Source organism: Rissa tridactyla, chromosome 5 (assembly GCF_028500815.1).
Source record: "Rissa tridactyla isolate bRisTri1 chromosome 5, bRisTri1.patW.cur.20221130, whole genome shotgun sequence".
Classification (NCBI taxonomy): domain Eukaryota; kingdom Metazoa; phylum Chordata; class Aves; order Charadriiformes; family Laridae; genus Rissa; species Rissa tridactyla.
The window spans coordinates 10,471,770-10,484,327 of record NC_071470.1 but is presented as its reverse complement, the minus strand read 5'-3'; the positions used below and the strand labels follow the sequence as shown (position 1 = coordinate 10,484,327).

General features: G+C 38.3%; 1 protein-coding gene across 3 annotated transcripts in view; it reads right to left on the bottom strand.

Moving 5' to 3' along the window:
- Positions 1-12,278, bottom strand: part of DLC1 (DLC1 Rho GTPase activating protein) — a 238,004-nt gene extending 225,726 nt beyond the window's left edge. The window contains exon 1 of one of the 3 annotated variants that reach the window (XM_054201885.1): positions 12,108-12,278. The gene's annotated coding sequence lies outside the window, so the exon portion shown is untranslated. Of the gene's footprint in view, positions 1-10,957; positions 11,453-12,107 lie in introns of those variants that run through there. The other 2 variants (XM_054201882.1, XM_054201883.1) reach the window with 2 other exon arrangements.
- Between the last annotated feature and the right edge of the window lie 280 nt (positions 12,279-12,558).

Here is a 12,558-nt window from a genome sequence, read left to right as displayed (position 1 = left end):
TAATTACATTGTCTAGCATTTTCCTTCAAGGAGAATTCCCGTGATATTTTTCTGAGAACCTCAAATTAATCTGTTTCCATCAGGCTTTTGAAATTCAGACAGAAAAGCGTCCTTTCTTTATCTCATGAAATTCCATTCAGGTTTGGCTGTGCCGTGCATTTTTCAAGACGCGCTTTACCTTATCTCGCTTCCCTCTTTGAGAAACGTGATGTCCTACAAGAAATACCTTTAAACAAAACAGCCCCAATACCTACGACTGACACACCACAGAAGCCACGCAAGCTGCAGCAGGAAGACCTAGGAGATGGAGCTAGAGTGAGAAAGGAGAGGGGAGGAAGGAGATTCACTCGAACGTCTGTATCTGTGCTGCTCAGACCTGTCAGAGACCCTTCTGGGGCCCAGGATGGGAAATGAAAACCTCCCTGTTACAAGAGTGGGGAGGCAGGGGCACACAACCAAGGCGCTCTGGTCCTCCACCTCCTCCTCAGCCTTCCAGGACACAGGAGCAGAGCCTGCCCTGGTTTTCCCAGGGTGGAAGAAAGGGGTAAGGAGACAAACATAGAACCATTCAGCAGCAACAGCCACCCCATGAGACAGGCCAGCACACCCCACGTTGCCATTAGGACGGGAGGACTATGGCAAGAGCAGGTCCTCCCTGCTCCGCCGCCATTCAGGAGGACACCTCGGAGGCATCTCCGGTGGGCCAAGGGCAAGGGCAGCCACTGACACAGGACTGACATCCCCGCTGCCCCCACCAGATCTCCCATACTGGCAATTCATTGCACCACGCACAATCCCCTCCATGTTACAAGAAACAGAAAGGTTTTGGAAGGGAGAAAGTCGCAAAGAACAGGGGAGAGTTGACTAAGTATAAGTGATGGGAGAGCTTCAGAGAGGGCAGCCCAGGCACTACAGCCCCTGCCGTCCTGCCAGGGGAATTCAGTTTTTGCTAATGGTTTACATTCGATGCAAATCTTTTCTGTGAAAAAATAAGGCAAAGCATTAGCTTACGAACTTACACAGAGATGAAAGACTGTTTCATTACATTTTTTACATAGCAGGCATATGTAAGCAACGGAGATCAAGCAGAAATATTTATTTTGTTATCATTATTTTATCTTCGTAGGTCTGTGACCCCAGTCAGCAAACTTTGTTTAAGGAAGTCTGAATGAACAGGGTCTGTTTCCTATAAACTCATCTCACATCTTCCTGGTCTGGCTTACATTCAGCTCGTTCAGTAACTCCATACCAAGCTCTGAGATAGAATGTTGTTTACAAATAATTTGAGATAAAACATAAGCCTCTCGGTCTTCACTCAGCTAGTTATTTTAAAATATCTCCTGTTTTAGAATTTACAGTCCTTCCTTCTCTTATTTCCTGGACATATACCACCCTTTGAATTTTACTGAAGCGGAAGCTCACCTTGTCTGCAGTTTCTATATAAAGAGCTTTTGTAGTGCATAGGTACAGACCATGCTAAACCCTGATGCCCTACAATAGAAATATAAGGATTATTTGTCGTAGGGTAACAATCTAGTGAATACCAGGTTAATTTTCCCTAAGTTCTTTTATATATAAAAGATAATCATGTAGGATCAAATATTAAAAACCGTTTGAACGAATAACTATTTTGAAAACATTTACAACTTTATTCTAAAAATCAGAAAAGGCATAGTACTTTTAAGACAAGTAGGTCTTCCGAATGAAATCATAAAACACTTGAAATCTTTCCTATAAATTTTAAGGGTAAGGTTTGCATGTATATGGATGTGATGCACTTACATGTTATAAATGTGAACACAGGCCCGTAATTTAGCTGTTGCTGATTTTTGCACAGATAAACACAAACATAGCCCAAGAGTGTCTTTTCACATGGTAGTTGTCCTTTTCTTTGAGAAGATACCTTACTGTTTGTTTTCAGCCATGAATTACTGGACAGAAATAGAAGTACAGTCTTTGGGTAGCAGCGAAAGGTGGTGAGTAATTAATACTCGACTGAAATCCATAGCCTAAGTCCCCTTGGCTCCAACAGAAGAGTTTGGGCTTCCGTGAAAGTATGTGACGCTGCTGCTGTCGATAATCTTGTTTTTCAAGAAAAGCTAAGGCAGTCCTGCCTACACCAAGAGAAACAGGTATATTAAAACCGACTCAGGTACATTCTATATATGGTTCTGCTTTAAAAATTATTTTTTAAGGACTCAAATCAATGCAATCCCTAGAACTACAGAGACAGTACGGCTTACGAGACCCTGCTCAACTAAAACTTTTCTCTTCTGCTTCCTTCTGCCGCCCTTTCAAGACAATAAGTAATAAAAGTGAAGTGAATGACAAAAAATTAAAATCCTAACTCCTCTCTTTCCTTACACTTTGTTGATGGATTTTCATTCTGAGAAAGTAATACTAGCAGCAATTTTGGATACATAACACTTAGGATCATAGCTTGTCTCTTAACAGAAGTTGCTTGTTAGTTACCTGGGAGATAATTAATATAAATATTACTAACAGTTTGACTCAGCTATAACTATCCAAATTGAAATTTTTGACTTAATGCTCTAGTCACACAAAGCCAGACAGACAGAAAGAGTTTCTGATTTATAATTCAGTCTCAGGTGCATAAGAACTGAATGATACATTACATTATTTAGGATTACTAAAAGCCGTAGGCTAAGTTTTTGGTAATACCTAATACAACAAGTGCCAATCCCAAAAGTTTTCTAAAATAAGGAGAATAAATACCAGCTATGGACAAAATATAGCCATTTTATTTTACAGAAAATGATATTTCTTTTTTTTTTTTAATTGAAATATTTCTATGCAACATGAGTGTGGCTTTCTACGATATGAACCACAATAAAGCGCTTTCTGGAATTATTCTTGGTCCTCGTTATCTGCTAAAATACTTCAAAATAATAGGCAATATTAAAAAAAAACACTTATGAAATACTCTCGAACACTAATATCAGAATGATCTTGCACTCCAATATACACCAGAAAGATGCACTACATTGGACAGTGTGGCTTTGGTATCAGTATTTATTACAGAGGTACAGCCTTTCTAGGGTAAGAAAGAGACTTTTTCCACTTTTTTCTTTCTGATCATGAGAAGGAAGAGGAAGCAGGGGGACTTCTGGACCACAAAACCCCTCTTCTTCCTAAGCCTCTACGGGTGGTATCTCTGCACAACGAGAAGGCTGGAGGAACAGGGGGAATGACCCTGCACGCTCAGCCTTGGGGTGCTGCAAGCAATGGTGGCACGCACCGAAAGCTGCTTTTACAATCGAATCAAACAAAGACCACTTGGTCCTGAATATACTTGCAAGTTTGATCTCCACGTGCAGCAAACTGACTGGAAATCTAATGGAGAATGAAAATTAAAAAAAAAAAAAAAAAAAAAAGGAAAAAAAGAAAACAGAAAAACAAAAGTGAGATTATATGATTTTTTTTTTTTTGTAAGGTAGTAGAACCTGTGCTTTTTAGGTTATTCAGAAGGAGAAAAGAAGTGAAATGACAAAATTTGTTAATGATACAGAGGGACCCGACTGGAGTAGACAGCTAGGAGATTAAATTGCATATGAAATTCCCTGTCAATAAATATAATGGTATGCACTTATAAAAAAAATAATTCTTACTATAAATGCACAACAAAAACCTCTATGATATCTGCTACCAATCAGGAAAAAAACCCCAAACCCAAGAATCGCTGTGATTGGTAATCTGGAACTGAATTTCAAGCTCAGTGAAAATTAGAAAGTAGGTAGTAGAGTAGGCAAAAGAGAGACTGAGCATTCAGTGGCATAATAATGTTTTCTAGGTTCTCATTATGCCATGAACTGAAAACTGTATGCAGTTATGACAATTTCATCTCAGAAAGAGAAACGGCGCGGGAAAAGGTATCACAAAAAACAATAAAGAGAATGAAAAGTATGGTGTCGCTTCTGTCTGAGGAGCCATGAAATAGGCTAAGATTTCATGCCTGGGAAAGACAGGATTTAAAGCCGTATAAAAATGAATGGTATTACAAAGGAGAACGTTTATTCATTGTGCCTCATACTACAGGATCTTGAAGATGACCAAAGCAGAAATAGAAAACAGAAAGATGAAAACAGAAATAAGTTTGTGGGCTTTTTTTGCTTTTGCATGTAAAGACATAGAAGTTACAATGTATAGTAAATATAAATTATACACTGCAAAAAGTTCATGACTTATGATAGCAGAAAACCCGCACAAGAAGTTAATCAAGCCATGTATCTGAAGTCATTCTTGTGACTTGATAAGGATTTCCTCTTTCCTGTGGGGATCAGTTTCATTATCCCTTTAGCGTGCTATTTTCTTTTCTCCTTCATAGATTCTGACATACGTCAGATACACTCATCATAGTTTACTGTCAATGCAAACATGTAATACTGTTAAGGTTGTTAACATCCCTTCTTTAAAAGACATTTAACGTGTTGCAAGCATTGTGATACTGTCCAGCAGTATGATAAGATCTCAATACGTTAGATGCCCCAAACTATAAAGGCAAGTTGACAAGTTTTTCATTCAGAGCCATCCAAAGTCCTGCTCGTTTCGTGAAAATATTATTAGTTCCTAAGGTATGAGCTCAAACTTTGTTAATATGGCTTAATTTATTGTTGGAAAACCTAAAGCAGCATTGAGTTGCTTTACTTTCTATTCCTCCTCAAAAAGCAACTGCCATTACCAGTGCTCATCGTCATACAAAGAAGGGCTTTTGCTTGTAGCCAACAAGTGATTACAGTGGGTTTTAGTTTGGTCGCATTTGTATTTGGTTCATTTCCAGCGCTGAGCCTCAGATCAGCTGAGCCTCTTCCTCAAGGATGAGAAAGGGGAAATGGCAGGATCCAAAATGATCCACAGTTATCCAGGCTTACTTAAGACCTATATTATTTACACCCAATTTAATTATCAAATCAAAGCCAATTTAAAAGATAATTTTAAATACTCAACTTTATATTTTTATACTATTTGGCATTGAATAGTCAATAAAACAGTATTTATAGTATAAAAGTATTAAAGTATTTATAGTATAATTATACTAATTTACTGTAATTTTGCTAATGGCATTTTAACATATTAATGATTAGCATTAAATTCTTATTAGCTGCTATGATAATCAATCACCTTCACCACAGCATGATTCCAGAGTGACAACAGCCATTGAATTTATAACTGTCCACTAGGAAGAAAAGGTTTTAAGCCAAAAAGCATTACTAGCACAGATTATTTTTTTTTAGAAGAAAATCAGAGCCGTGATATCTAGCAATTCTTATCTGTGAGTCTGCTGGTCTTCAAAACTTAGTAGTCTGAAAGACATACCATCTTGATTTCAATATAATAAAAATTACTTAATTCTTTGGAATGAAGAAAAATAACCTAAGAGGTAATGGTTTGTAATGGATCTTCTTTTTGCATAGGTTTTTCTTTCCCTAATGGATTTTTTTTTTACTTTTTTCCTTTTCCAAAATGAGGTCGTCTACATAGAAATTTCATTGCCCTTCCAATCCTCCCCCAAAATCGTTTCTGCTCTCCACCCCCAAGAGAATAGAAAAAATAACATATTTGGCAAATTCCTTACACCTCCTTTCCCCTCCCTCCCTTAGCTGGAAGTGCCTTGAAAAGATAACATGAAATGAGAAAAGCCCATCCCAGAGGATATGGCAACCCAGAAAACTGTGGCTGTTATTTCTGGTCCCAAATTAGGATAATTTTTTTCCTTAACCTCAATTTTTTTCAGAATAGAAGAAATTCCATTTTCTAGCCAACTCTAGTGAAAAAATCATTTTCTAGCTGCAGGAGGTCCTTTTGAAAACAATACAAAATAACCAGATTGTATTCCTGATGCCTTTTATATTTAAGGTTCTAATATAGTGTTTCCATTTAAAGAAAAGTTGCTGGTGCTCGTTATAGTCATGAGCTATGAAATCTGAGGCACTATGGACAATGACTTTTTGCAACCATTCTGCTTATTGAACAGTAGGGAGCATGTTTTCATTCCTGGCGTAGACAGAAATAAAAAAAAAAATATTTTTGACATTACTATGCATATACTTTGTACATAGAGAGTTGAAAATCATTTTGCCCTATGAATAAAAACAAATACTTTATCATCAAGAGTCTAGAGAGAATGACTACTGAGATGGCTGTGCTTTTTGGTGGGAATGAACCATTAACAGTATCATTTGGAATCCCATTTCACGCACCTGTGAAAAAGTACTGAAAAAAGTCTTCCTTGCCCATTACATGCCTGCGTCTTGCAGGAGAAAATTCATGAGGATAATAAACAGCTTCATATTTTGTGACGGTCTTAACAAAGATGCTAATAAGATAAAACTAAGGTTGTTGGATGCTCTTTGTTAACTGCTTTTGGCTAGGCAAATTTCTCACTGATTCATCTCGCCTCTTCCATTTTCTCTTCGCTCCCTTAGCAGAAGAACACTTTGCAACGATCCTCCATATTACTCTAGCTTTTCCTCACTTCTCAGTCTAATGAAAACGTCTTTTTAAATCTCACCACTGATTCCCCCTTAGTCACAGTGAAATTTTGGATCATGAGGCAAACCTTCCACAAGTACAGAACATTTATTTATTCTAGCATTAAAGATTATTTGTCATGGTTGAGATCTAGTGCAGCAGCTGTACAAAACTCTCCTGATAAGACATAGTACCTACCCTGGAACACCTAGAGCTGATAAAGAGTGAGCTAAAGGGTGTGAGAACAAATAGTGATTCAGAAGTAACCAAAGTTGTTTACAAATTTTCCTGAAGTTCAAGGGTATTTAAGCTAAACCTACTGGACTCGTACACAAGGTAGAGTAAAATAACTAACAGGAAATACCACGAATCAGAGTAAGAAAAAGAAGAGCCTAGAGAGAAGTGAAGGTTAGAAGTAAAGAGTATATTGTATGAGTTGAATTTGTCCTAATGTAGATACATACAGCCTAAGGCAAACCTCTGTATTTTTATTCAGTGGCTGATGTACAATGTGCCAGAGATGAAGCTCCAGGCATTTCTAATTTCAACATAAGCAATTTTCCTCATTCAAGATAAATAGGCAATTACGGTAATAGTGGATTTGAAATTCTCTACCAACAGACTATTCTTAAAATCATAGAATCACAGGATGGTTTGGGTTAGAAGGGAACTTATAGATCACCTAGTTCCAACCCCCTGCCATGGGCAGGGACACCTCCCACCAGACCAGGCTGCTCAAAGCCCCATCCAGCCTGGCCTTGAACCCCTCCGGGGATGGGGCAGCCACAGCTTCTCTGGGCAACCTGTTCCAGTGTCTCACCACCCTCACAGTGAAGAACTTCTTCCTAATATCTAATCTAAATCTACCCTCTTTCAGTTTAAAACCGTTACCCCTCATCCTATCGCTACACTCCCTGTCAAAGAGTCCCTCCCCAGCTTTCCTGTAGCCCCCTTTAGGTACCGGAAGGCCGCTATAAGTTCTCCCCGGAGCCTTCTCTTCTCCAGGCTGAACAACCCCAACTCTCTCAGCCTGTCCTCACAGCAGAGGGGCTCCAGCCCTCTGATCATCAAAATGAGTAGCTTCTAAAAGTATCAACAATAACAATGATGAAATATGAAACAGAAAAAAAACCCAAACCTTGAAGTGCTGTCAGCAGCCCAAAAACATATTCAAATTTAATATTGGTAATTATTTCCATTAAAATAATATTCACAATCCTGCTCTACATAGGATTTGCATGTGAAAATTCTAAATAAATTTTGTTTGTGGTATAATTTTTATACATACATATACACATACATATGTAAACATGTACATACACATATAGGTACACACATAGATAAAAAACACCTGCATATACAGCCAAGCTTGAAGTCCTTGCTAAGTATTCACACTGATCACCATATTTGGAGATATTCAAAACCCAAGTGGACAAGGCCTTGAGCAACCTAGCCCCGCTTTAGGTGAGGGGTTGGACCAGAGACTTCCAGAGGCTCTTTCCTATTAGGAAGGGAATCAAGATCTGGCTCTTCTGGATATTCTGTTTCAATTGCTCTTACCCTTGTGTTACTCCGTTTTCGTCTTTTTCCTTGTTCTTTTGTAAAAGGAACAGAATGCAAAGACCAACAGCCTTTTGATTTTTCTCCAGACAAACAAACAACAGAAAATGGAACCAGATGACTAAAAGAAAAAAGGAGAATACTCTAAGATGTATCTCCTTTGTGAGAAAAGAGAAGACTGGTTGCAAATTCTCTTCCTCCTTCTGCTACTGCCCTCCTCAGGGAAGCTTTAGATCGAAGATAGTTTTCAGCAGCAAAATTAATGTTAAGAACAATGGAAAAATATAACATAAAATTCAGCATAACACTTCTGACAATTAAAAGAAGAAAAATGAATTAACTTTTGAGACTTGTGAAAAAGTCAAAATGAGCATCCTTTTATTGTTTCATCACCTAAAGAATAATTTAAAAATTGATTTTACTATCAGCAATTTAAAAGAATTACTATAATTATTAAGAATTACTAAGAGTTACTATATTACCTTACATATTCAATAACTGCCTACCCAACCAGTTGTCTTTGCTTTTCCTTTTCTTTTGGGAGGAAATACATTTTGCTTTCTGTTACAGAGATCTTAATAAATTAGGCCCAAATATTCAAATTTATTTTGTTCAAGTGCTCGGATTATGGAATTTAACATGGTGATCAACAGGTATAAGGTCCAAAAGAAAATAAGTTTGCAGGCATATGAATTTATGGTGAAGGAAAGCTATTTGAATATTTTCTATTAAATGAATGTAACCACTTGTGTTTATTTTCCTCAAGGCTGCAGACATGAATTAATGTGCTTAAATGTTCAAAGGAGTCATCTTATATAACTATTTTGGCTATTTTCTTGTTTCAGATGAAAAACATCATGAACATTTCTGAAGGAACAGAGCAAGGTCAAAAACCTTAGATGCTCAGTGCTAGATTCTATACTTCTAATTTTCCATGTTCATTATTGCTATCTATCTATAAAATCATTTTCAGATTTTTTTTTTTAGGACAGTAAGGTTTCCATAAATCCTGTTTCTTGAACACTAAGAGGATAGCATAACGGAGAAGTTAGACCAAGTAGAACCAAGAATTGAATAGCAAGGGTAATTTGTCTTCAGGACTTTTAAATAAACCTTCTAAATCAAAAAAGGGGGTAACTCTCTCTGTTACATGTTCTTACAGTCTATAAGAAACTTCAGTGTTAAATGAGAACATACTTCGTGGGTTCTATTCTGTTGTCTACCCTATAGATCCACTGTCTCAGGTGTCAGGTATTTTCATCTGCAAGTGAGGTCAGACGAGGTCATTATATCCTTTAAAAACCAGGATACAGTGCTGCAGAAGGCGCCCCTTGATATGGGATAATTATTTTTATTATTTGGTATTTTCTCTTCTGTTTAACTAGAGTACTCGCTAATACTAACTGCGTACACACATACTTGCAGAAGCAAGTATGGGAATACAGGGCAGTAAAAGCCACTAACGCGAAATCCCTTGAGACATCAAAGTTCCAGCACAAATTTCATGGGAATGACGCAGAGACCGAGCTGTTCAGATTCCTCCCAGCTCCTCAGTCCCACCACCTACCTACCATAGCTCTCCCTCACAGTTCAGAAGAGGCTTGTCCATGAGCAAACGAGCAATTGTGACTTTTAAATTCACCCCAGGACAAACCCAGGGACAACTTGCTGTCTTATCAGCTGTTCCCTCTCCCCTTCAGACCCATGTCCTTCACCACCCAGGGCTGCTTCTGACCACCATGAACAACAACTGCCTTCCACCTGAATGTCAGTTAAAATGTACAATTCTTAATCTATTGCACAGGAGATATTTGACCCCATTCTGGAGTATTTACTGGTCCTTCCTGTCCTTTCACGCCACAAAATCTTTTCATTACTCACCAATCATTTTGAAAAAATATTCAGTAAAAAGACAGTTAAAAACTTACTGAAATATGTGAACAGAGGACTCCTGTTTGGTTACCAGTCTGGCCAATAACTATACGGACCCTTAATGATGCTCATAAGAAAGAAAGAATCTCTCATATTAGTTTTAAGCAACAACTGTCCTTTTAGATTTTCAGGAAGACAAAGGATACTTTATAGGTTGCCATGAAAAATGCTTCTGATGTCCGTAACAATTTAATAACTAAATCATGTCTGTATGTAAAATAGCAGCAGTTCCATTCAAGCATCAGTTAAAGATAATATCCCGAATTTTCCCCTAAACTCCTTAACAGCAGAATCTTGTTATTTTTAATAGTTAAACGATGAGCAGGTTAAGAAAGAGACTGAGTAAAGTCATATATCTTCACCGAAAATTATAGTCACATGACATTTACTGAATCTTGCTTTCCCTCTTCTAAATGCTAACAAGCACACCCCACACTGCGTATCTAATCGTAGGTTACTAAAAATAATCTAATTTAGCTAATGCCAAGAAATAAACCTGAGAATTTCAGATTTAGAGCGTAGACACTTAAGACTGGATTGTCAGCTATACCACAAACTTCATCTGGGACGGAGAAAAGGCTAGAGACCAAGCCCAGCAGAGGTATAACTGAGATATCTACCTAAAACACTCCTCATCATCATTACTGCCAGAGAGAAGGGAAGGGAAGGGAAGGGAAGGTGGGGGGAGAGAAAAAAACCATAGCCCTAAATGCCCTCCCTGCTGGCAAATGAGGTGAAAAAAGAAATCATTCACACGTCTAGCTTTGCTATTTAATGTCCATTAAAAAATGCAAGCAAGACCATGCAGCTCTACTTATATATGAATGCAAATAAACAAAGTTCAACATATCAAGCATATTTTAAAAGACGAAAAACGCACGGGAAGATTTTTTTATAGATCTGGCGCATCTTGATAAACAGAATTGGCACAGTCTACAATGAAATGTACATTTTTAATGATTATCATTTTTTTTACCTCCAGTTTTAGTGCTGAGATCCTGAACGCAGAAAGTTCCAGTGCTGGATACTGCTTGTTTCTTTGCTGATTTTTCTTTTCTTTCCCTTTTTTCCCTTTTAAATTTTATTTTTTGATAGTTCAAAGTACAGAAAGATTCCAAGACAGCCTTACCTAGATGAAGAGAATCTGGAGTTCGGACATGACCTCCCTAAAATCTTTGGTCAATAAAAGGAAAAAAAAAAACCAAAAAAACAACAAAACACCACGAAACTAAAAAACCAACCAAAAACCAAAACACAAAACGAAGGAGCAAATAAACAAACAAAAGAGCCCGGTCCCAGTTAGCTCCTGCTAGCATAAAAGTTCAGATTTCGCTACTGAGATCATTGCTCTATTCTAAGCGGTTTTGCTCAATGTGTGACTCTAACAAAAACACCCTCTTGCAGCTGGAGGGAGCCTTAAACTAAGCACGAGCCTGTCAAGCTTTTCCCAGTGACTTCTGTCTACTAAATTCAGACTGATGTTTTGTGAAAGGGGCCTCAACAACCAGGCCCAGATTGCCTGAAAAGTATTTCCTGCCTTTGAGAGAGAGGGAGAGGGAGCGAGGGAGCGAGCCTGCCTGCCTGCGCCAGGGAGAGCGCGCACGGGGAGGGGGGAAAGGGGAAAAAAAAAAAAAAAAGACAAAAAAAAAAAAAAAAAAAAAGACGGCAAGACCGAGCATTTCAAGACATTCGGCTGAATCCACTGCTGGGCTATTTCTATCAAACGGGGAAGGTCCGTGCCACAGCTCCGTAACGTAAACATGTTTCCCCACCCCTCCCCTCCTGGTTTGTTTTTCTTTGAAAAAAATATTTTATGCATCTCTTGTGTTCGTGCAAAGGTAACGGTTACCTCAGAACGACAGGAGAATGACTCTGAAACGCCTGGTCTTTGGCACCAGGTAGTGAGAAACAGGCAGAGAACAGCGTGGTCTAAACTCAATTAACACATGGCATCGACAAAGGGTCTAGCGCTATTCTGGCGAGCAAATAGGCAGAGTCAGAGAGATACCGTTTACACGCGCATGCTGAAATCATATTCCTACTCAAGAGAATAAGCTGGGTCTGAGAAAACGAAGACTACAGCTTAAAGGCAGTCATATTGCAGGCAGTGGTATATGTTGCTTTACCTCTACTGAGAATCCTCCAGAGTCACACAAATCCAGCTCTGCAAAAACACAAGGACAGACTCCATCTTGATCATATTAGTATTTTGCTGACATAAAACACTTGTAACTACTCCGTTCCAGTTTGACAGGGTGCCTGAATCACGTCTCCAGAGTAACCCACAGCATCTACATCCTTCGCCCTATACAAATTTAGCGAATATCATCTGTTTATCTTTTCTGCTTTCTTCTGCCTCCTCTGAATGACTTCCTCTTAGCCGTTCCAGCCTGAGAACTTGGATTACCATTTGGTTTTGATTAAAACCAGACGGACAGCTCTGTAGAAGTTTGAGGGTAAGCTAATGGAAATGACTAGTATGGCTTTAATTAGTGTATCTATTAATAATAAATATTAGCTCTTCATATACCAAATTCCATTAATAAACACATGCAAAAAACATCCTCGCTCACCGGT